The 22,855-nt window shown below is 29.4% G+C and overlaps 1 protein-coding gene and 1 non-coding gene across 2 annotated transcripts in view; one reads left to right on the top strand and one right to left on the bottom strand.

Annotated features, from left to right (window-relative positions):
- Positions 1-22,855, bottom strand: part of LOC139896258 (uncharacterized) — a 198,689-nt gene that overhangs the window by 172,841 nt on the left and 2,993 nt on the right. The window lies entirely within an intron of this gene.
- Positions 11,515-11,621, top strand: LOC139887245 (small nucleolar RNA R71). Its single transcript, XR_011773083.1, has one exon. It is a non-coding gene; the product is annotated as a small nucleolar RNA R71 (small nucleolar RNA).

The raw sequence follows: 22,855 nt of genomic DNA on the forward strand, positions 1-22,855 counted from the left end.
GATATTTCAAGAGAATTGGTACCTCTTTAAATGGCTACCATACATGCATATTTATACTACATTAAGAGTGTTACATATTTGACTTTTATGAATTATATATAAAATTGTTAGCCACCTTCAATAATTGATTGTTAGCCACCTTCAATAATTGATGCATTATTATAACATTATTATCATTATTATTGATATAGTTCTAAATATTAAAATTCTAATAATTTTAAGACTATGATTATCAAAATAAAGATTTTAAATATAAATATTATTATAAGAATGATTAAAATTATAATTTAGTTATGATTTAAATATTATTAGTTATTATTATTTTTATTATTATATTATCAGTATTATTAATTATAAAACTATACAGCAGAAAACAAATTCAGTTTAAGGTCTCTATCTGCTTTATTTCTTTTTCTTTCTTTTCATGATTTCCTGTTTTACTCGTGATTCTCTTTCGACACATACACTCTATATATTCAACGATTAACTAAATGTTGTTGACATAAATCCTTCAATATCCACTATCATTATCTATTGTAAATACCTCTAACAGTTTTTATCCGATAATTCGAACAGAAAAATTAAAAACATAGCTCGTTCCTCTATTCGCGTGGTATCTTAAGCCTAAACTCGAATTCGGACCAATTTTCAAAAACTAAGAATACAGATGTGTTAGGAATCATATATTTGATCTATCTCTAAATTTTTAATCTTTAATTCCTTCAAATGATGTTGAATTTCAAGGTCAAAGTTTTAAAATAAAAAGTGAAAGGTTGCGTTCTTCGTAAAATTTGAGTTATTTTTAAAGTTTCTGGATCAATTAATGATTTAGGAAGTTTCTATGATGATTTATTACATATTTCATGTAGTAATTTTTGTCTAAAAGTGTTCGAATTTTGAAATCAAGTTTTGAATTCTTTTTGTTCTTCATCGTGCTGCTGTTGTCTAATTTTTTTTCTCCTGGCCTGTTGATCACAATCACCTAATATAGGCTGTTTCTGTTTCATTTACAATTCTTAATTCAAATAAGTAACTCGCTGATAAAATGGTGTTTGGGTTCTGGTCAATCAAATTTAAGAAGAAGAAGAGGATAACAGAAAGATATAGGTTAAATAAAATTAATATTGGGATTTAATCAGAAAAGTAAGTTGCAGACGAATGGTTTATTGTGTTGGTGATTGTCGAGAGGTCTCAGGTTCGAATCTGGTCTATGGTATTTTTTCTTGGGAAAACTTTTAAATTTAGTATACTTATTAATATTACTCTTATTATTATTTTTATTATTACTCTTATTATTATTATTATTATTGTTATTAATTATTGTTATGATAATTATTATTATTAATATCATGATTATTATTGTTATCATTAAAATAATTTATATTATTATCATTATTGTTATTATTAGTATTAGTATTATAATTAAACAGTATTAGTGTTATTGTTATTAGCATTTACTATTTACTAATATAACCCCACTTTATACTTATATTCTAATTTATTATTTATCCCATCACTAACACCAAAAATACTAAAAAATAACACCCACCACTCTTTACCAACGTGTACACTGCGCTCAAACAATAGGACCCACATAGGCCACTACTAGGCTAATTTTTTTTGGCTCCAACGATAAAATAAGCAACTTTCTTAAAAGGAACAACCTTTCAATGCTACAAAAAGATGTCCAAAAACACATTTTTTTACAAAATAGATCAAATAACTTTAACGCTAAAAGAAGCAACTTTCACAAAAGGAACAATCCTTAAATGTTAGATGTCGAAATTTTTTTTTTTTACAAAATAGATCAAGACATTTTTTTAACTCGCATTCGAAACGGAGCCCCCGGCGTGAAGCGAGGGCTTCACAACTAGTTATTACTAAAAGTGTCATCATTTTTCTAAATTTATAATTTTTTTTAAATTTGTATTATCATTGAAATTAACATTTTCACTAAAATTATCATTTTATTATCAACAAAACTATCATTATTAGCAGATAAATATTTTGTATACTTAGTACATATGCTATAATTATATTAATATTTCATATAACTATATATCAAACATAATTACATTATTTATATAAATAATTACATATAACACTATTGATTTTTAAATATAATACTAATCACATGTATAAAAATATATAGATATATTAATATAACTAAATGTATAGATATTAATTATTTTAAATATATATATATATATATATATATATATATATATATATATATATATATATATATATATATATATATATATATATATATATATATATATATATATATATATATATATATATATATATATATATATATATATATAACATATAATTTAACATATAATATATATAATTAAAGTATATGTTTTTAAATGGAAATTAGTATAAATTCTATATAACTACAAATATATAAATATTATATAATTAACAAATGAAATTATGTGATTTTCATTATATGTTTTAATAGATATACAATTGATATAGGTTCGTGAATCTGAGGCCAATCCTGCATTGTTCAGTTCCATCGTATGCATATTTTACTACAAAACATCATATCGTGAGTTTCATTACTCCCTTTTTATATATATTTTTGGGCTGAGAATACATGCGCCGTTTTTATAACTGTTTTACGAAATAGACACAAGTACATAAAACTACATTCTATGGCTGGATTACGAATACTGAATATCACCCCTTTTTAGCTTGGTAACCTAAGAATTAGGGAAATGGCCCCTAATTGACGCGAATCCTAAAGATAGATCTATGGGCCTAACAAACCCCATCCAGGTTATGAATCTGTTTTGGGGATATTCTATATGCATCTTGTTAAGGTCAGTTACCAAATGTTCACCATATGAATGATTTTTATACAGATAGCTACATGCCTGTATAATGTAAACGAAAAATGAAATCTTGTGGTCTATTTAAATTATTGGAAATGAATGTTTATGATAAACCTATGAACTCACCAACTTTTAGTTGACACTTTTAATATTGTTTATTCTCATGTATGAAAGAAATCTTCCGCTGTGCATTTGCTCATTTTAAAGATATTACTTGGAGTCGTTCAAGACATATTTCAAAAGATGTTGCATTCAAATTTTTCATCGAATATTATATTGGGAAGTCAACACTGTTGTTATGATGTAAAAATGTTATTTATGATGACTGTCTATACGTAGAAGTCATCAGTTGTCAAAAACCTTGGATTTATAGACGATGTGTCTTTTAAAACAATGCAATGTTTGTAAAACGTATCATATAGAGGTCAGCACCTCGTAATGGAGCCAAATGTTAAAGACTTCGTCCAGGTGGATTAGGACGGGCCTTCACATTTGGTTTAGAGCATTGGTCCTAGCGAACCAGGTCTTGCATTAGTGTGTCTAACTGATAGTTGTTAGGATGCATTAATGAGTCTGGACTTCGACTGTGTCTGCATGTCAAAAGTTTTGCTTATCATTTCTTGTCGAAAATTACCTGCTTATTATTCTTAAGTCTAGACACGTTTTCTTGCATTTATTGCATAGATAGTGTATAGACGAATTCATATCTTAGCATATCTATTACAGTAAACTTTGCCTGAAATCTTCCGAAAATTCTTCCGTAACTTATGGGATTTTGGTATTATATATACATATGTAAATTATGTATTGAAGAAAGCCAATCTAAATTCTATAATCTAATTCATATCAAAAATCATTTCCTGACTATACAAGATGGATCCCTCAACTAGTTCGAGTTCCTCGAATTCTAACAACTATTCCGATATGTTCTCACTTGATTCCTCGAGTTCCTCGAGCTCCAAAGGCAGCGTAACCGGAATGAACCAACCAATTAGTCATCATCTTTTCTGGATGAATTGAAGGTGGGTTTGTAGTCGACTTAATCAATGGAGACGAGAAGAAGGTGATCCCTTCCACCCATCAATTTTCCCTCTTGGCGAAGAACCTGAAGCACTTACCGGCGAACCAGTCCGAAACACCATTTTCACCCTCATTTCCAGAATAGCTCGCAATGATAACATAATATCTACAATTCTAAACCTTATTCATCTGCTCGTTCCAACCGCCAATCATCCCTGAGTAATAGAAGAAGTCAATGAGCTTCGAACTCGATAGTGGCTTTAGAGAATATGGTGCAAAACTTACAAGCACCAGCAGCATCACCGGCACCAACAGTACCACCAGCATCAACAGCTGTACCACCAATAATACAAGCCTCAACATCACATGCCTCACCATCACAATCTATACCTCGAGTCTACATATTGTTCTACATCATTTATCTTCGATCTACATGGCGATTATGTAAACTCTAATGTTTTAGAGATTATTTACTCTCGTTCTAACGGTAAATAAAATGAGATTAATATCATATTGACTCATTAAATCCATGATTACATCGAAAGAAAATATATATGTAAGTATATTTTCATAAAGATTGTAATTACTTTTGTACAAACTATTAATGATGAGAATATTTTAACGGGTAGGTAATACCCGAGAAATATTTAGATTTCACATTAATACATTTCACTCTACATTCTTCAATTCTGATTCAACAGTCATTTACTATCCCACTTACAACCACAGATATATGTATCCGTTCACCCAAGAATAACCATTTTTATTTAAATTCAATTTCATATTCGGATTTTGACCGATCAGAATCAAAGTCAAGATTTAACAGGTGGCATACTGAAGAAATATATGGACAAAATAAAATTGTTTAGAAACAAACTAATTAACTATGTGAAATTTTGTTAAGAATACACGCTAACAATATCTTATCTAACTGTTTCTATATCCATCATGATTATTTCCTTATAATATACTAGTCTTGGTTAAACCTGAGACAATATAATATTATCTTGGTTAGTTAAGACAATAGTAATGCAATACGTCAAATAAATCGTAAGGCACATGTACACAATACGTCTAGATTAATTCTAAGAGAATAGTTGCACAATGGGTCACGATTGAGTCTTAGGCAATACGTATACAATACGTCTTGATTATTCTAAGATTATATATTAAACTATTGGACTGTTGGACTATTGGACTATATTTGGACTACTAACATTGGACAATTAAAAGGTATTAAAATATTGATTATAACATATTAGGCTAAACATTCTTCAAATTTGCCACTTGATTTCATCTTAAACAATCTTTTGTATCTTGACGATTACAATTTGTGTTCAAACCCTTCAAAATTCTTGAAAACATCTCGGATTGATAACCAATGATTCAGTTATGGTAACTGATGTGCGAAGAGGTGTATACGAAATAGTAGTATTTTTGTTACAAAATACTATTAAATACGATACAATTTTACACAAGTTATTTATTTATTTATAGAGTGGATATACCTAAACCTTGCTACAACACTTATAGGCAGTGTATCTAATCGTACAGTAGTGTAGTTTTTAGTAAGTCCGGTTCGTTCCACAGGGAGCTAGCCAAGTTTAATGCTATATTTTTAAAAACTATATTTGTATTAAAATATATATATATGAGTAGTATTATTATTATAAAAGGGGGTTTTTACCGTTTAATGACCGGTTTGTCGATTTCAAAACTTTAGTCGCAGTTAAAACCTAATGTAAAATATTAAAAATATATATAACTTAAATTAAAGCGTAAAGTAAATAACGATAATGAAATTGCAATAAATAAAAGTGCGATAAATAAAATGACGATAAATAAAATTGCGATAATTAAAAAGTACGATAAATAAAATGACAATAAATTAAAGTGCGATAATTAAAAGTGCAATTAAATATGAAATAAAGGAATTATGCTTATTTGAACTTCCGTAATCATGATGTTTGTGTTGATTTTAGTTTATTACCATGAATTAATTGTCCTTTGTCCTGGATTATTCAATATGTCCATCTGGTTTTTGTCCATAACAGTCCATCAGTCATAAATATAAAGTGCGAGTGTCCTCGTCAAATTATCCTTATATCCGAAGTCAAATATTCCAACTAATTGGGGACTTAAACTATAATTACACCAAGTGTCCTTGTATGTAATTCACCCCTATTTTAATAAGTCCATTAACTATTAATCCATTCCCGTGTCCGGTTAAATGAACGATTATTAGTACTTATAAATATCCCGCCCATCGTGTCCGATCGAGTGTATATGGTTATTTATAGCTACGTCCAATTGTAAATCTTTATATCAAATTAACAAACTATCATTTAATTAAACAAATATAAAGCCCATTAATAGCCCATAGTCTAATTTTCACAAGTGTCGTTCTTTTGTCCAAACCCCAATTATGGTACAATGCCCAATTACCCCGTCTTAATATTTTAGGCCAACATCATGATTACTTCGGCTTAAATAAGCATAATAATAACTTAGCTACGAGACATTAATTTAAAAAGGTTGAACATAACTTACAATGATTAATAATAGCGTAGCGTTACACGGACAGAATTTCAACTTACACCCGTACAACATTCGCTAACATACCCTTATTATTAAAATTAAAATTAAAATTAAAATTATAATATACATATATATATATATATATATATATATATATATATATATATATATATATATATATACGTGAGATAGAGAGATAGAGAAAAGATGTGTTTTTGTTCGATCAAAACTGCGAAATTTAAAGATGTGGCCAGCATATTGGGGCCATGCGATCGCATGGAAATTGCACTTCCAGGCCATGCGATCGCATGGCCTGCTTTTCCAGCTCACATGGATTTTTTTTCTTGTTTGTCGACGGCTTTATTAAATATATATAATATTTAAAAAATTTTAAGAATTATTTATATATTATATTATATTTATGTGCATAGTTAACTTGTAATTTTTGCTCCATTGCGTCGCGCGTTAAGAGTTGACTCTGGTCCCTGTTCTGGATTTTCGAACGTCCTTGCGTACTATATAATATCTTGTACTTTGCGTTTCGCGGCTCGTACACTTGTAATTTTGAGACGTTTCTTATCAATAATTTGAACCACTTGGATTGTACTTTGTACTTTTGAGCTTTTTGGTCGTTTGCGTCTTCAAATCATTATTTTCTTCTTTTGTCTTCGAACTTATTTATTTAAACGAATATTACATAAAAATAGAACAATAGTAACTAAAAGCTTTACATATTGGAAGGATATTGTGCCTAAATATATGTTCATTTGGAGCACTATCAAATATCCCCACACTTGAGCATTGATTGTCCTCAAGCAATACAGAACTTAAAATAAAATCACACATCACTCGAATCACTTTTTTTATTCTCACACTTTATACATCAGTGATTTTGATACGGCGGTATAAACAATGATAGTAACGATGTGGTCTACAGTCCCACATGACTATGAAAATTTAGATCCTTTAAGGAAATTGGATCTTTATGAAAATATTTGATCTTTTGAAAATTCATTCTAGCTTTTACCCTAGATAAGTTTTCCGGAATAACCCTTCACCGGTGTTTGCAAAATGTTTTTGTGGGTTTCATATTTTAAAATTTTAGCTTAAAACTCGTGGTTTTATGTACCACTTGCTAAACTTGTATTAGGAAAGCACACGTCTAGTTTACTTGATCCGTATATTACCTTTCGGCAAACTACCGTCCGGTTGTAAAGGAAAGCGTTGAACAAGCAACTGTTAAGGCAATGTCTAATGACATGCAGATGTTCATGGTCTAAAACGTGTCGGATGCAATTACTATCCTTTGTAGGAGCAATAGTAAAGATCACCCTATAATTTTTCGGTCTGGCACAAGATCCTGTCTTCGACCATGCTATGCAACCATCGTTCTTACGGTTGACACCCGATTTGGTGCAGGTGACCTAATGAATTCCGGTGAATTTTTAGGATTTTACGTTCAATGGTAATGAACGCATTGAAAATAGGGTTTTCAGAAAACAAATCGGTTTGTAATTTGATCAAAATATTTTCTCGTTCAAGCTCGAGTTTAGATATCATCGAATTCCATGAGTTTGAATTCTCAATCTTTAAGGTTAATCTCAAGGATTGAGTAATATCAGTCTTAAAAGCTGATTTTTGATCTTTAAGGAGATTATCCTTTCTGGGGGGTCTGATTCATTAGTCTTATCAAGCTAATTTGTACAGCGCCCTCCCCATTTTACGAGACAAATCCTCTCATGGTTAGGATAAGTCTGACCACTTGGCAACCCTGTTTGATGCTGAGGTCCGTGGATTTCCAGCTGATTTTCGAGAAAACTTTTTAAGGTTTTTCGTAGACTCTACAACTGGTCTGGATGACAACTTCCTGACCTAAATCAAGAAGCGCATTTCTTTCTCGGAAGACTTTACTTCCTTTTAATGATGGAATTGATTCATCGTGTAGATTCATCTTTTCTTTTAAATGAATTACAATAAATGGGTAAAACAGTTAATTTAGTCTAAAACCGAAGCACCTGCAATAACTTTACAGAAACATGTGATAGATAGTTTTATTGAATAACTTGGTACATTCTCCCCACACTTAGTTTTTTTTCTTTGCCTTTTTATTCTCCTCTATTCCATTTTAAATGAATTCTGACGTTTTGGGTTGTTTCTCCATTTATGTTCTCTTCGAGGTAACAATAATTTCGATATTATCACCTAGTTTTATCGTTCATAAATATGTATAAACATGATTTTGAATTCATTTTATTGAAAATTTTTCAAATTTTCACAAAATTTGGCAAATAAACTAAGTGTAAACCCGAGAGAATTTATAACCCTTCTCCACACTTGAGATCATGCAATGCCCTCATTTGCATGAAATCAGACTATAATTATAAATTCATGAGGGTGATTAGTGTAGAAAGTGATTAAAATTACCGAGTTTGCAAACATATTATTTTAAATCACATTTGATATTTTGCGTCTTGTCGTCAAAATTAGTAGCTTTTGCTGAACTTAATCTTTAAAAGTGCGATGTTTTACCTTGTTTTGTACATAACATAAAATACAAATATATATATATATATATATATATATATATATATATATATATATATATATATATATATATATATATATATATATATATATATTTCTTTATAAAATAATTTAAAGAATAATTTTTTAAAATTTTGTTTCCTTTTACTTTAGGTAGTTTCGGTATGTTTACCTAGTCTGTCCCTCGACAAAATTTATAATTTGTCGTTTTTAAAGCGATTGTTTTAAAAGCAAAGATTTTTGAGTTTTTTAAATTTTTTTTGTATACTTTAGATCAATAAAATTAAAAATAATGATAAAAAAAAAAATTTTCCCCGCCCTCGGGTAAAGCAATTTCGGTTCTATGACCTAGTTTTCAACTTACGATGAATTTTTAGAAATCATTTTTTTAAACTTAATGAAATAAAGTAATTTTTGTTTTTAAAAATCACACAAAACTTAAATTTAAAAATGCATATAAATTTTATATAAAACCTATAAAACAAAAAATTTAGAATGGGGGGAGAAAACTAGTTCTTTAGTGTCTGCTAGCGGAAAAGACCAATCGAATTCCATTCTCGAAACTACACGAGAACAGAACAACTAACCCTAGACAGCATTATTTCTTAGAACATTTGAATCTCCCTACACTTAGGTAGCTGTGGTGTCGAAATTGTGGTTAACTTCATTGTCAATTTCTCTTGGACCATAATCAACTTGCATATCTGTGACTTTTGCTTTAAGTCATTGGTCGGATTCTTGTGTAATATCCACAAATTCAACTAGTTTTGACTTTTCTCTAGGAGATAGATTGGATACTAACCGGTTACATAACTTAAAGTTCCCCTTGGTTCTAGCATCGCGAATCCGTTTAATAAGTTTCTTCATTGAACTGTTAATAACGGGGTCATTTAATTTCGCATCAACAACGGGGTTCTTTGTTATCAGGTCATCATTAGGTGTTACTTCATCTTCCCCACACTTAGGCATTTTATTATTGTTAAGCACTACCATTGGAGTTGGTAAAACAATATGGTTCTTACCAATCATTTTTGTTGGTTCAACGGTTTTGGTTGGTGGAGATTTAGACTTTCGACTCACAAAAGTAATTGATTTTTCATCATTACTAGGTGTCATTCTACCTTCTCTTACATCAAATAACGCCCCGGTGGACGCTAAGAATGGTCGACCTAAAATTAGAGGAATGTTTGGGTCCTTTTCTATGTCAATGACAATAAATTCGACTAAAAAGGTTAAATTACCCACTTGAATGGGTAGGTTGTCAGCAATTCCAACTGGGTGCCTAATGGTTTGATCAAAGAGTCGAATACTCATTTCCGTTGGACTTAACTCACCTACTCCTAATCTCTTATATAATGAAAGAGGCATTACACTCACACTTGCACCTAAATCTGCTAGTACATCATACATGACACAATCAATAAGTAGACAAGGAAAAATAAATTCATCTGGATCACCCACCCTGGGTGGAGGTTTTGGTGGAACTGTCTTCACCGGGTTTACTTTTACGGTTTTTGTTTCTTGCACTTTCTTATTCTTCTTCTTCTTTCCAGAGGTATCATAAACTTTATTACCTATCACTTACTCATACTCAACTCCTTTTCTTGGAAACTGGATGGGTGGTCTGTATGGTGCCACCACTGGCTTTACATACTCGGGTGGTGGTGGTGTTGTAACTTCTTCATTGTTACTCACATCTAAAACCTTCCCATATTCTGATGATGGTTTTTTAGAATTCGTTGAAACCATATTAACATTCTCATTCCGAGGATTTACTTCAGTATTATTCGGTAGCTTTCCTTGTTCCCTCTCACTCATCATGCTAGCAAGAGTACCTACGTGTTTTTCTATATTCAAAATGGATGCTTGTTGAGTTCTTAATGACTGATCAAATATCTCATTTGTTTAGGTTTGAGATGTAATAAATTGTGTTTGAGATTCCATTAGCTTTGCCATCATTTCTTCCAGATTTGACCTTTTCTCTTCAGTTTATTGTGGTAGTTTATACAAGCTAGGTCTTTGTTGATTGAAAGTATTGTTTTGAGTTGGTTGGTTATTCGGACCTTGTTGGTTGTACGAGTTATTGTTGGGTCCAATTGGATGGTAAAGAATGTTTTGATTTTGATTGAAGTTTGGCCTTGGCGGTTGATAATTATTTTGATAATTATTTCCCGGTCTTTGGTTCATGTAGGAAACATTCTCACGTTGTTCCATCGTTTGCTCAATGTGACAATCTTCCGTTAAGTGTGGTCCACCGCATTGCTCACAACTGATTCGTATTGCGCGAATATCTTTATTCATCTTTTCCATTCGTCTCTCGAAAGAATCTATTTTTGCGGAAACGGAATCAAAGTCATGGCTAGAATCGGCTCTAGCCGCTTTAGATGAACGAAAGATATCTTTTTCTTGGTGCCACTCATGTGAATGGGAGGCAGTGTAATCAATGATTTTGTGAGCTTCGGTAGCGGTTTTCTTCATAATGGAACCACCGGCTGTTATGTCGATGTCTTTTCGTGTAGCAATGTCGCATCCTTGGTAAAATATTTGTACTATTTGATAAGTGTCTAAACCATGTTGCGGACATCATCTCAACAACTTTCCAAATCTTGTCCATGCCTCATATAATGTTTCATTTGGCTTTTGCGTGAACGTAACAATTTCTCCTTGAAGTCTCACGGCTTTAGATGCCGGAAAGAATTGTTTAAGAAATTTTTCAACTAAAATATCTCATGTATCAATCGCCCCTTCAGGTAACGATTCTAACCAATCTTTGGCTTCTCCCTTTAAAATCCAAGGAAATAACATGAGATAGATCTGTTCATCCTCCACTTCTCGGATTTTAAATAGAGTACAGATCCTATTAAAGGTACGAAGATGTTCGTTTGGATCTTCCTTCGGCGCACCACTAAATTGGCATTGATTAGTTACCATGTGTAGAATTTGTCCTTTGATTTCATAATCTATCGCATTAATGTCTGGCTTAATAATGGCGTGACCTTGGCCCGTACGTGTGGCTCTCATTCAGTCTTCCATACTTAGAGGTTCAGTTACTTCCATAATTAAATTTGTTGAATACGAATCACTAGAGAATTCTGATTTAACGGTTTATGGTTCAGGAGGAATGCTTAGTGGTTCAGAATCTTGGAATTGTCCCTGAATATCCTCCGGATTCTCAATTGTGAGGTCGGGTTCAAAAAATGGATTATCGGAAATTTGATTTGGAGTTCTTGTTCGACTTGATGATGATTCTAAAGAAAAATCAATGGCGACAATATTGGCTAGATGTCTTGATCGAGTTACAGGTGGTGAACGTATGAAAGGTGGTGAACGTTTTGCTCGGTGCATTCACTGAATATCCTATTAGTTATAAAAGATAAAAATTATATAAGTTATCAAATTAATAGACTTTTCTGATTTTGCCTACGTTTCGAATAGCCAATAGATGCAGCAGGTAGCCAGGACCCTTTAAATCGGAAGCCCACAACTCGCCACTAACAAATTCAACTATTACTATGAACCAGAAAATTTTGGATCTCTATCAATTTAACCACTCAAAATAATTTTTCGTCAAAATTTTAAAGAAATTTTAGAGAAGAAATAGAAAATTCTATGTCCTAAAAACTAGAGCGTCGTGAAATAAGAAAGAAAAAGAGTCTAAAAAGAACGTAGCGCGTCGAAACTTAAGAGTCTAAAAACTAAGAATTAAAAGTTGCGTCTAAAGGTATTAAAGCTTAAAAGGAATTCTATATCCAAAACGGAAATTACTTAAAAAGGTACTAAAATATAAAAACGGCGTCGCAAAATTCTAAAGCACCTAAATCTTAGTCTAAAGAAAAAGCACTTAAGGGATTTTACGACAAAGCCTATAAATCTAGAAATAAAAAAAAAACTATGGCAAAAACTATGACTTAAAACTAAATACGAACGAAAAATATAAATATTACGCTAAAACAAATAAAGAGATACAAAATATAAAAATAAACTTAAAGTTGTAAAAAGTACAATTTTTATAAAAATATTATTTTGATATTATTTATTTATCAAAGTATTAATTTTATAATTAATTAAAACTAAAAATACAAATTAAATAAATAAAACTAAAATTAATATTAGAAATTAATTAATTAATAAACCCTAATTAGGGTTAATAATATTAATTAAAATTAAATTAAACCCTAAACTGGTCGGACTAGGATACCAGACCAGTCAAATCACCTCATGCGATCGCATGAGGTGTTAGTTGGTTTTCCATGCAATCGCATGGATTCGGGTATCAGGCCTGGATATGGGCTGCTACAGTACCAGGCCGAGAACTTTTACTTATTATTTTTTTTTCTTTTTTCTGTTTTTAATATTAAATAAAATATTTTTATAAAAACTTATATTTTTTTACAAACTAAAATAGAAATAGAAATGTTTTATAATTTATATATTTTAAACAAACTCTTAAAAATATATATATTTTGTTTTTCTTTTTATATTTTTGTATTTTTTTAATATTTAAAACGTATTTTTACAAAAGCGTATTTTTACAAAAGTAAACTAAGAATCCTTTTTTTATATATATATATATATATATATAGCGTTTCGATTTCGGCGTTTAAGCAGTCCCCGGCATCGGTGCCAAAAATAGTTGATGTGCGTAGAGGTGTATACGAAATAGTAGTATTTTTGTTACAAAATACTATTAAATACGATACAATTTTACACAAGTTATTTATTTATTTATAGAGTGGATATACCTAAACCTTGCTACAACACTTATAGGCAGTGTACCTAATCGTACAGTAGTGTAGTTTTTAGTAAGTCTGGTTCGTTCCACAGGGAGCTAGCTAAGTTTAACGCTATATTTTTAAAAACTATATTTGTATAAAAATATATATATATATATATATATATATATATATATATATAGGAGTAGTATTATTATTATAAATGGGGGTTTTTACCGTTTAATGACCGGTTTGTCGATTTCAAAACTTTAGTCGCAGTTAAAACCTAATGTAAAATATTAAAAATAAATATAACTTAAATTAAAGCGTAAAGTAAATAACGATAATGAAATTGCGATAAATAAAAATGCGATAAATAAAATGACGATAAATAAAATTGCGATAATTAAAAAATACGATAAATAAAATGATAATAAATTAAAGTGCGATAATTAAAAGTGCAATTAAATATAAAATAAAGGAATTATGCTTATTTAAACTTCTGTAATCATGATGTTTGTGTTAATTTTAGTTTATTACCATGGGTAATTGTCCTTTGTCCTGGATTATTCAATATATCCATCTGGTTTTTGTCCATAAAGGTCCATCAGTTATAAATATAAAGTGCGAGTGTCCTCGTCAAATTATCCTTATATCCGAAGTCAAATATTACAACTAATTGGGGACTTAAACTATAATTACACCAAGTGTCCTTGTATGTAATTCACCCCTGTTTTAATATGTCCATTAACTATTAATCCATTCCCGTGTCCGGTTAAATGACCGATTATTAGTACTTATAAATATCCCGCCCATCGTGTCCGATCGAGTGTATATGGTTATTTATAGGTACGTCCAATTGTAAATCTTTATATTAAATTAACAAACTATCATTTAATTAAATAAATATAAAGCCCATTAATAGCCCATAGTCTAATTTTCACAAGTGTCGTTTTTTGTCCAAACCCCAATTATGGTACAAAGCCCAATTACCCCGTCTTAATATTTTAGCCCAACAACATGATTACTTCGGCTTAAATAAGCATAATAATAACTTAGCTACGAGACATTAATTTAAAAAGGTTGAACATAACTTACAATGATTAATAATAGCGTAGCGTTACACGGACATAATTTCGACGTACACCCGTACAACATTCGCTAACATACCCTTATTATTAAAATTAAAATTAAAATTAAAATTAAAATTAAAATTATAATATATATATATATATATATATATATATATATATATATATATATATATATATATATATATATATATATATACGTGAGATAGAGAGATAGAGAAAAGATGTGTTTTTGTTCGACCAAAACTGCGAAATTTATAGATGTGGCCAGCATATTGGGGCCATGTGATCGCATGGAAATTGCACTTCCAGGCCATGCGATCGCATGGCCTGCTTTTCCAGCTCACATGGATTTGTTTTCTTGTTTGCCGACAGTTTTATTAAATATATATAATATATAAATAATTTTAAGAATTATTTATATATTATATTATATTTATGTGCATAGTTGACTTATAATTTTTGCTCCGTTGCGTCTCGCGTTAAGAGTTGACTCTGTTCCCAGTTCCGGATTTTCGAACGTCCCTGCGTACTATTTAATATCTTGTACTTTGCGTTTCGCGGCTCGTACTCTTGTAATTTTGAGACGTTTCTTATCAATAATTTGAACCACTTGGATTGTACTTTGTACTTTTGAGCTTTTTGGTCGTTTACGTCTTCAAATCGTTGTTTTCTTCTTTTGTCTTCGCACTTATTTATTCAAACGAATATTACATAAAAATTGAACAATAGTAACTAAAAGCTTTACATATTGGAAGGATATTGTGCCTAAATATATGTTCATTTGGAGCACTATCAGTAACATTGAATGCTGATGAAACAACAAAAGTTGTAAATGGTTCTAATGGCCAAAAGTTGATGATAAAGAATGGAGTATTGGAAACACTCAATAGAAAATTTGGTATTGAAAAATGGATTGAGCAAACCATGAAGGGGACTATGGACAAATCACAAGGACTAAACCCTGTATTCAAAGAAACTAGATGATTCTGTATCCGATGAGATCATCTGCGAATACCTTGCTCCTTACTTATCTTAAATTCTTGCGAAAAAGTTTCTGCATCATCCTTTAATTCTAGATATTCTAAAATTCTAGGATATCATCATATCTTTCAATATAAATATCTTTGATATTTCTGAAAGATATCTTCCTAACTATTCCTATCCGAAATTATTTATCTCCTCGCGCTATCTGTATTACATCATAAAGGAAACTATTTTAGTTTCTAAATTTCTGTAATCTTCGAGTTTAAATTATGAATGATTTCTGGAGATGTGTTGGGAATGGAAAGCATGAGTTAGTATAATATAATGATGCATGACCAACGTGGTTATATTACACTGAGTCATGCTGAATTTCTAAATGGAACGTGACGATTCACAGATCATACCATCATCATGTGCCATGTTACACAACTCTTTCATTCTATTTAATCTCTAAACACATCGAGAAAATATTTCCTTGATATTTCTTTTTTTCCACGATTATGGTAATTTACCAAATCAAATCGTGCTATTACAATTCCTTTCTACTTAGAACATTAGTTATGTTCATTCCAAATTTCATACCTATGAATTCTGAACCATTACTTGCTTTAATTGAAGTCGAGAAGAGAAAACAAAAGCATGAATCTTCGAAATATAAATAGGAGTATAAATCACAGCAAATAGGAGAGATCATTAACCGAAGATGTCAATAATTATGGAAAGACAGATGCAAGGAAGGATTATGAAAACCACCACCCCAAGAGCGAAGTAGAAGTAAACAGATTCCTCCAGTGGAAGTTGGAAAAATAGAATGATTGTTGCGATAGTCAGAATAAGATCTGGGATCAGAACTGGATTAAGCATTTCCACAATCTTTTAGAAGTAGGAATTGAGAAAGAAAGTATAAGAATGGTGAAAATAATGAAAAGGAAGAGGTTAATTTATAGTGAGATATCAGACAGAACAATCGAGGCAGATCACCGCATTTAATTAAATATGATCATAATTTCCGTAATCAGCAAAAAATCAAATCTTATATAGATTTTGAAGATTTTATTTAAATCCCCTGAACTCCGAAAATCAACTATAACTACGTCAAATGTTAAGATAAACTTGACTTTCCTCATTTCTCTCTTTTGCGATAGCTTCACTCGTACTCTTCGAATAATCAAATTATTTTATCCATATTACTCAAGGTTGATAAAACTCTATTTTTCAAACCATATTCGTCATGAAAATATTCTTATTATTAGCCATGACAACCTCTGTCAAATTTCGGGACGAAATTTTTTTAACGGGTAGGTACTGTGACGACCCGGAAAATTTTGACTTCTTTTGAACCAAATTCTATATATGAATTAATATTCCTAACACGATAAGCAAAGTCTGTAATGTTGAGGCTCAAAATTTTTTAAACTGTTTACATGGATTCAGTTAACTTTTGACTATTCCCGAGGATTCACAAACAATTGTTGTAATATATATATATATATATATATATATATATATATATATATATATATATATATATATATATATATATATATATATATATATATATATATATATACATATAAATATAAGTTTATATAATAAATTGAAATAATAAAATACAATTTAATCATCAGAGTTAAATATGTAAAAATATATATACAAGATAAAAAGTTATAATTAAAATCAATCTATATATGTAAATATATGATTTTGATACATGATTATTATTATATGTATATTGTAATATATATATATATAATGTATAATTATTCAATTATATATATTATATAATTATTAAACATTACATAATTAATAAATTATTTGTAATTACAAGTTAAAATATAGTTGTTATATTATTAATGTTAATATTAATGTTAATATTAGTATTATTATCATTATTATTGATATAGTTATAAATATTAAAATTCTAATAATTTTAAGATTATGATTATCAAAATAAAGATTTTAAATATAAATATTATTATAAGAATGATTAAAATATAATTTAGTTGTGATTTAAATATTATTAGTTATTATTATTTTTATTATTATATTATTAGTATTATTATTATTTGTATATTTATTAATTATTAATATTAATTAATTATAAAACTATACAGAAGAAAACAAATTCAGTTTAAGGTCTCTATCTGCTTTATTTCTTTTTCTTTCTTTTCCTGATTTCCTGTTTTACTCGTGATTCCCCGTCGACACATACACTCTATATATCCAACGATTAACTAAATGACATATATCCTTCAATATCCACTATCATTATCTACTGTAAATACCTCTAACACTTTTTATCTGATAATTTGTACAGAGTAATAAAAAACATAGCTCGTTCCTCTGTTCGTGTGGTATCTTAAACCAAAACTCGAATTCGAACCAATTTTCAAAAACTAAGAATACAGATGTGTTAGGAATCCTATATTTGATCTATCTTTAAATTTTCAAATCTTTAATTCCTTCGAATGATGTTGAATTTCAAGGTCAAAGTTTTAAAATTAAAAGTCAAAGGTTGTGTTCTTCATAAAATTCGAGTTCGTTTTAAAGTTTTTGGATCAATTGATGATTTAGGAAGTTTCTATGATGATTTATCACATATTTCATGTAGTAATTTTTGTCTAAAACTGTTCAAATTTTGAAATCAAGTTTTGAGTTGTTCTTCATCGTGCTGCTGTTGTCTAATTTTTTTTCTCCTGGCTTGTTGATCACAATCACCTAATATAGGTCGTTTCCATTTCATTTACAAGTCTTAATTCAAATAAGTAACTCGCTGATAAAATGGTGTTTGGGTTCTGGTCAATTGAATTTAAGAAGAAGAAGAAGAAGATAACAGAAAGATATAGGTTAAATAAAATTAATATTGGGATTTAATCAGAAAAGTAAGTAGCAGACGAATGGTTTAGGGTGTTGGTGATTATTGAGAGGTCTCGGTTTCGAACCCGGTCTGTGGCATATTTTTTTTGGGAAAACGTTTAAAGGTAGTATGATTATTAATATTAATATTACTCTTATTATTATTATTATTATTATTATTATTATTATTATTATTATTATTATTATTATTATTATTATTATTATTATTATTATTATTATTGTTATTGTTATTAATTATTGTTATGATAATTAGTATTATTAATATCATGATTATTATTGTTATCATTAAAATAAATTACATTATTATCATTATTAGTATTATTAGTATTATAATTAAACAGTATTAGTATTATTATTATTATTATTATTATTATTATTATTATTATTATTATTATTATTATTATCATTTACCAATATAACTAATAGGCAAAATTTGTCTTATTTGTTATGAATAGTACTATTTTGTTTTTCACTTTTCACAAATTTAACCCCCTAACTTCCATTAAAATACAAATCAAACCCCATACTTTATACTTATATTCTAAATTATTATTTATCCCAATTCTAACACCAAAAATAATGAATAAAAACACCCACCACGCTTTACCGACTAGTACACTGCGTTCAAAAAGTAGGACCCACATAGGCCACTACTAGGCTAATTTTTTTTTTTGGCTCCAACGATAAAAGAAGCAACTTTCTTAAATGGAACAACCCTTCAATGCTACCAAAAGATGTCAAAAAACATTCTTTTTTACAAAATAGATCAACTAACTTTAACGCTAAAAGAAGCAACTTTCACAAAAGGAACAACCCTTCAATGTTAGATGTCGAAATGTTTTATTTTTTTACAAAATAGATCAAGACTTTTTTATTTTTAACTCGCATTCCAAACGGAGCCTTAGGCGCTAAGCGAGGGATCCACAACTAGTTATTACTAAAAGTGTCATCATTTTTCTAAATTTATAGTTTTTATTAAAATTTGTATTATCATTGAAATTAACATTTTCACTAAAATTATCATTTTATTATCAACAAAACTATCATTATTAGCAGATAAATATTTTCAATACTTAGTACATATACTATAATTATTAATATTTCATATAACTATATATCAAACATAATAACATTATTTATATAAATAATTACATATAACGCTATTGATTTTTAAATATAATACTAATCACATGTATAAATATATATAGATATATTAATATAACTAAATGTATAGATATTAACTATTTTACATATATGTATATATAATATATATAATTAAAGTATATGTTTTTAAATGGAAATTAGTATAAATTCTATATAACTACAAATATATAAATATTATGTAATTAATAAATGAAATTATGTGATTTTCATTATATGTTTTAATAGATATATAATTTATATAGGTTCGTGAATCCGAGGCCAACCCTGCATTTCAGTTCCGTCGTATGCATATTTTACTACAAAATATCGTATCGTGAGTTTCATTACTCCCTTCTTATATATATTTTTGGGCTGAGAATACATGCGCTGTTTTTATAACTGTTTTACGAAATAGACACAAGTACATGAAACTACATTCTATGGCTGGATTACGAATACTGAATATCACCCCTTTTTAGCTTGGTAACCTAAGAATTAGGGAAATGGCCCCTAATTGACGCGAATCCTAAAGATAGATCTATGGGCCTAACAAACCCCATCCAGGTTATGGATGCTTTAGTACTTCGAGGTTTATATATTATACAGACAGAATGATTCTATTTTGGGGATATTCTATATGCATCTTGTTAAGGTCAGGTATCGGATGTTCACCATATGAATAATTTTTATACAGATAGCTGAAGGTATTTCGTATGCCCGAGAGACATATTAAAGTAATGCGGCTAATGTGTTATGATCCAAGTCGGGTCATACCCAATAACAAACTTACCGACACCTTAGTAGTATTTGATCTTAACGATTGAATCATTGATTAAATACGCGACACTTGAATTTTAAGGAAAAGGTTTCTTAAATAATATTACTTGATATGTTTATATAAGTTATGGAATAACTTATATAACAAGGATTTAATTATTTATAGGTTAAATAATTAATTAAGTTATGTTACATTTTATAAAATTGGTTTTATAAAATATACATAACAACTAATATACAAGTTTATAAAATGTGTTTTATAAAATCATGTTTTATAAAAAAAACTAATTTTATAAATTCAGTTTTTTATATAAAAGTATATTATTGCATGCAATTGTGAGTGGCATGGGAGTTGCAATAAGCATGCAATTGTTTATTAGTTACTACCTATGCTTAACCAAGACCAATACATAGTGTTCTATGTGATGACCCGAAAATTTCCAATCAAATTTAAACTTTAGTCTTTATATGTACCCGACACGATAAGCAAAATCTATAATGTTAAAGTCTCGAAAGTTTGAAATCTATATTCATGTAATCAAGTTACCATTTGACCATGCCTGACGATTCACAAACATTTATGTGTATATAGATGTGTGTATATAGTACTTATTAAGTGAAGGCGTTAACAAGGTATTAGATATATAATACTTTACAAGAATGTATTTTGTTTCAATATAAGTTTATTATGCTTATCGATGGATTTAGATGAAAATATAAAATGATTGATTTATAAGATACATTGAATTAGGATGAAGAGTCTCTGTTATGAGGTCCACTTTGAATTAGGAAACCCTTATTTTTAACGGTATTCGGAATATTTGGAAAAGTGATTGTATATGAGAACAAAAGTGTTAATTATTGAGGATTAGACAAATATTGACCATCATATAAATATATATAATTAATTTAGGTTCGTGAATCCAAGGCCAACCTTACACTTGTTCAATGATGTTATATGTATTTTTACTACAAAATACAGTATGGTGAGTTTCATTTGCCTTTTTACCCTTTATATTTTTGGGCTGAGAATACATGCGTAATTTTTATAAATATTTTACGAAATAGACACAAGTAATCGAAACTACATTATATGGTTGAATTATCGAAATCGAATATGCCACTTTTTATTAAGTCTGGTAATCTAAGAATTAGGGAACAGACACCCTAATTGACGCGAATCCTAAAGATAGATCTATCGGGCCCAGCAAGCCCTATCCAAAGTACCGGATGCTTTAGTACTTCGAAATTTATATCATGTCCGAAGGAGGATCCCGGAATGATGGGGATATTCTTATATGCATATTGTGAATGTCGGTTACCAGGTGTTCAATTCATATGAATGATATTTTTGTCTCTATGCATGGGACGTATGTTATGAGAAATGGAAATATGAAATCTTGTAGTCTATTAAAATTATGAAATGATTATTTATGTTAAACTAATGAACTCACCAACCTTTTGGTTGACACTTGAAAGCAAGTTTATTCTCAGGTATGCAATAAATCTTCCGCTGTGCATTTGCTCATTTTAAGGACATTACTTGGAGTCATTCATGACATATTTCAAAAGACGTTGCATTCGAGTCGTCGAGTTCATCAAGATTATTATTAAGTCAATTATAGTTGGATATATTACGAAATGGTATGCATGTCGTCAACTTTCATTGTAAAGAAAGATTTTCTTTTAAAATCGAATGCAATGTTTGTAAAATGTATCATATAGAGGTCAAGTACCCCGCGATGTAATCAACTGTTGTGAATCGTTTATAACCGATATGGACTTCGTCCAGATGGATTAGGATGGGTCCTTTCATTCTACACTCACATATGCAAAAATACACATCAAGTATACTTGAAAACTGCTGAGTTTTTCCAGCTATTCTGCTGCATTTTCACGAGCTGTATATGGGCATAAAACATGTTCTTTTGTTTTAATTACAAGCTCATTTTCAAGTGTCATCAAATCCTAACAAAAGTACTAGGTGTTGGTATCAAGTTTGGGGTATAATCTCTTGAGGTTTCATCATTTTGAGGCTTGCATTCTGATCATCTTTCAACTTTCTGCTGGCTGAATTTTCACAGCAAATAGAAGAGGTTTCTAGCTTGGTTTTATAAGTGTTTAAGTGTGTTAATCCTAACAAACTTAAGGGTGGTGTTGGTGCATCAAAAGCTTGGAGTTTTACACCCTCCATCATCTTCATTATCACTTATTAACATCCTTTCTTGGAGAAGGTATAATCTCTAAACATCCTTTTAATTGTAAGCATTCTTTCAAGACTTGATATTATCATGGAATTTAATATAAATGGATAAACATA

This window comes from Rutidosis leptorrhynchoides, chromosome 1 (assembly GCF_046630445.1).
Source record: "Rutidosis leptorrhynchoides isolate AG116_Rl617_1_P2 chromosome 1, CSIRO_AGI_Rlap_v1, whole genome shotgun sequence".
In the NCBI taxonomy this organism is placed as follows: Eukaryota; Viridiplantae; Streptophyta; class Magnoliopsida; order Asterales; family Asteraceae; genus Rutidosis; species Rutidosis leptorrhynchoides.